Below are 4,746 nucleotides of genomic sequence, written 5' to 3'. Positions count from 1 at the left end.
TGTAATAAACATCTTTCATTATCAGGGATCTAAATGGATAAGACAATGGACGATAAATTGATGTACACAAAATTAACTCTACTATAGATTACAATTAGTGATTGAAACGTTTAGACAATCAACTTTAAAAACTTTTTGGACTAGTGTAATAAACATCTTTCATTATCAGGGATCTAAATGGATAAGACAATGGACGATAAATTGATGTACACAAAATTAACTCTACTATAGATTACAATTAGTGATTGAAACGTTTAGACAATCAACTTTAAAAACTTTTTGGACTAGTGTAATAAACATCTTTCATTATCAGGGATCTAAATGGATAAGACAATGGACGATAAATTGATGTACACAAAATTAACTCTACTATAGATTACAATTAGTGATTGAAACGTTTGGACAATCAACTTTTTAAAACTTTTTGGACTAGTGTAATAAACAGCCCATTGTCTCATTTCTTCCTGCGAATTTGAGACCTGTGGATTGTTGGTAATTTTTTCTCCCAAGGATCCAAGGCGCATGATTTTTGTGTTTATTCCCCTAAAATGATCCTAATAAATAATAATCTTATTACAACAAGGTACAATGTTATAAGCGAAGCATCTCTATAAGCAAGTACCAAAAATATAAGTATGTCTCTAAACCATATCCTATATTTAAGCTCTTTTGCAACAAATTTACTTAAATTTTTGTTTGACTTATGCATTAGTACTCTACTTATTAAGTTCTGACACTCTGTAAGTGTTAATGTTCGTTTGTCCTACCGTTCCAGAGCTTCGCTTTTAAGGATGTTGTCATCCTTGTTGATATATATGAAGACTGGTACATAAACCCCAAAGTTTTGTTTAATTAATCTTCACGTCTCCCAAACTTTTATCATTAGTCTGAAAATTCAAATTTTAATATTTGCCTCACATTAAGATTGTTGATTCTTCCAGTATTAATATATATTATTCTTACATAAAAGTATCAGGAAGTCAGTCTTTCTGTTTGTGCCGAAGGATTCATAAACCGATATGGTTCTCCATTAAATTGAAATGTAACTTTTCATAGGTCTAAATGCTACCATCATCCTTCAATGAGAAATCACCCCTTGATAAATTCTCTCCCCTCAAAAAATATTTTATTGTGAAATTAAAATTGAAATTTAGGGGGGGGGTCGACTACCAACAACTCCCCCCCCCCCCCAAAAAAAAGTGACCCTAGATGCTTCACATTAAGATTGTTGATTCTCTCAGTATTAAGATTTAGTTTTCAATATATATTATCTTTATATAAAAGTAACAGGAAGTCAGTTTGTCTGTTGTACCGAAGGATTCCGCTAATCGATAAACCGATATGGTTCTCTTTTAAATTAAAATGTATCTTTTCATATGTCTAAATGGCACCACCATCCTTCAATGAGAACTCATCCCTGGATAAAATCTCCCCCCTCAAAAATATTTTATTGTAAAATTAAAATAAAAAATTGGAGGGGGGGGGGGGCGACTACCAACAACTCCCCCTTCCCCCCCATCAAGTGACCCTAGATGCTTCACAATGTTGATTCTACCAGTATTAAGATTTAATATGCAATTTATATTATCCTTATATTAAAGTAACAGGAAGTCTATAGGTCCACGGAATGTTTATTTTGAGGGAGGGTACCACCATCACGTAAAATAATATTTTGATAACAGATTTACGAACTAAATAATGTTCGGAAATATATTCATAAATCTAATTATCCGATTGTTCTTAATTTTGGTATACTGATTCCTGGGACAACAAAGTACAATATTATAAGCGAAGCAACTCTATAATCAAGTCCTAAAAATGTAAGTATGTCTATAAACATTATCATGTATCAAGCAGTTTTTCAACAAATTTACTTACAATTTTGCTTCGACTCTTATACATTTACATTCTGATTTTTCCGTTCCGACACTCTACAAGTGTTAATGTCCGTTTGTTTGACCGTTTCAGAGCTTCGCTGTTATGGATGTTGTCATCCTTGTTTAACCTAAGTTGTTAATAATCACATATTTCCTTGGTCAAAAATAAAGAGGGAGGAGGGTTTATTGTTGATTGCTCCACATATAATAAAAATAATAAATATACGATTTATAAATGATATATTATTACTTGGATCTTACACCAGATTTTCATGCTCTCTAACGCAGTGAAAATAACGATACCCCCATCTACACTCTTTACTCCATCTCCTTTCCTTCTACCGGATGAAAAAAACGATCAAGAAACGAGTTTCATGTTAGCAACCTAAATTGAAGACAATGTTTCCCCTGTCATAATATCCACTTATATTGTACATCCATTACCATTATCCGTAGATCTAGCCAACTCTATGTCCATAAGATATGATTGAAAAGCAGATATTATAACAAAAAATAAAGTAAAATCTCTTTATTCCCAGAGAGAGAAAGGATAATGGGCTGTTTATTACACTAGTCCCCAATATTTATAATAACATTACCTTATTCTTTGGCTTAACAACTTTGGGAACTTAAGTTAATTATCTTTAGTTAATTCATTAAGTTGAGTGTTCAAACGTTTCAACCACTGATTTTTTTTACAAAGGGGCGATTTTGTGTATCATCATTGCGAATATGTAGCAATTTATCGGCCATTGTCTTATCACTTTAGATCCCTGAATCGAATCCGTTACAACAATTCACTTTTCATATTTGTTTGATAAGATAAGTCCTGAGTATAAGGGTTTGGTGGAACAGGGGGTTAATATCGCTTCACTTTCAAATGAAAAGATATTGCTAAATATGATAAAAAATATAAACAAAAACACCAATCAAAATATCTATCTTAACAAAACTTGAGAATGAAATATCAGAGCTGGATCTTCAAATCATTTTAGTGGTGATTTAAAGATCCAGCTCAGGAGAATTACTAGTTCATAATAAAAATTTGATAGACAGACATCATACATATATTATTTATAGAGTAGCTGCTTTACTGAGTTAGGAAATGGGTTTATTTTCTAAAGGGATAAGAAAGTAGCCAATGAATTGATGTACATCCCAAATCATGATAAATAAAAGTAATCCTTGCAATCAGTGGTTGAAACGTTTGGACACTCAACTTAATGAACAAACCAATCGAAATTTAATAAAAGTCCCCAAAGTTGCTGAGCCAACGAATTAGAAAACGCTATTATAAAACTTTGAGGACTAGTGTAATAAACAGCCCAATGTCCCCACCCTCTCTGGGTTATTTTAGTTTTACATATATCTAATATACTAAGAAAAGATGGAAATTTCCGAAATAGCCTCTCGTTTTAATACGTTGTTTGAAAGTTAATAATTATAATGAATTTATTATCACTTGGATCTTACACCAGATTTTCATGTTCTCTAGTAAAGTTAAACTTGTAGCGGGCTGAATTAAAAATCTACCCCATCCCCTCCCCTCCTTGATGAATGATCAATTATCTTATTCGTAGGCTCAAAAACTTTAGTCAATTTCAAAGCCATACCAAACTTTTCAAACAATAATTGTGATCTATAGAAGGGTAATTTTGTTCGTCATTATCGGGAATGTACATTAATTTATCGTCCATTGTCGTATCTCTGATAAAATCTAATCTTATAACGCTAGATTAATGTTTCTTTCCAAAATTTTGTCAACGAATATTTAATTTGTTACGTAACAGTATATCCTTTTCCTGCGTCTTAATTGATAACTCTTGAGTCTTTGCTTTTTTAAAAGCAAAGCTTTTCTATAATATCTATAATCAAGTCCTAAAAGTGTGAGTATGTCCTCAAACAGCATCCTGTAATTAAGCAGTTTTTAATTATAATATAAATTTAATTAAAATTTATATAAGTATAATTTTGTTTTGATTTATACATACATTTAAGTCCTGCTTATTCAGTTCTAACATTCTTGAAGTATTAATGTTCGTTTGTTTTACCGATTCAGAGCTTCGCTTTTATGGATGTTGTTATACTTTTTATCACAGGATATAATAGTAGATTCCATCCCTCTCATATCATCAGGATCTGACGCTATGGAAAAGTTTATAACCTTTAATAAGTACTATGGAATGATCATGATGGGTTGGGTTTTTGGCAGGAAGGAGGGGACATTGAGCTGTTTATTACACTTGTCCCCAAAGTTATATAATAACGTTTTCTTAATCATAGGGTTAACAACTTTGGGGACTTTACTTAATTTTGATTGGTTCATTAAGCTGAGTGTCCAAACGTCTTAACCACTAATTTTAATTTACAGAAGGTTTAATTTTGTGTATCATCATTGGGGATGTACATCAATTTATCGACCATTGTCTTATCCCTTTAGATTCCTTGCTGCATGACCTATAATCCTATAAGGATTGGGCCTATTTTCCATCGTCCCAAAATATTCAATTGACAATGACATAATAACTACATTTATCATCTAACCCTCATCTGAAGGGATAGAAAATTTAATCAAATTCATCTCAGCATTGTTTCATTTACCATCACGGAGCAACATTTTTATATGCATAAGTTCTAAAGCAGGAAAAAAGAAGTTTTGTGTTATCAGAAAGGCGGGGGCGAAGTTGTTTTGGTCACGATTTAAAGTGGTTTATATATTCCCTAAAACAAATTTTTTTTGAAAATCATGTATGTCACTAAATTTTAAAAATAAATAGTAATTTGATTATTTAATTTTTTGAAAATAAAAAAACCCTTATTTTGTATGAAATATTCACATTTGTGTATAGGAAGAACCCAAGTAAATTTT

Source organism: Acartia tonsa, chromosome 4 (genome assembly GCF_053477335.1).
Source record: "Acartia tonsa isolate MP-2025a chromosome 4, ASM5347733v1, whole genome shotgun sequence".
In the NCBI taxonomy this organism is placed as follows: domain Eukaryota; kingdom Metazoa; phylum Arthropoda; class Copepoda; order Calanoida; family Acartiidae; genus Acartia; species Acartia tonsa.
This window is presented reverse-complemented; position numbering follows the sequence as displayed.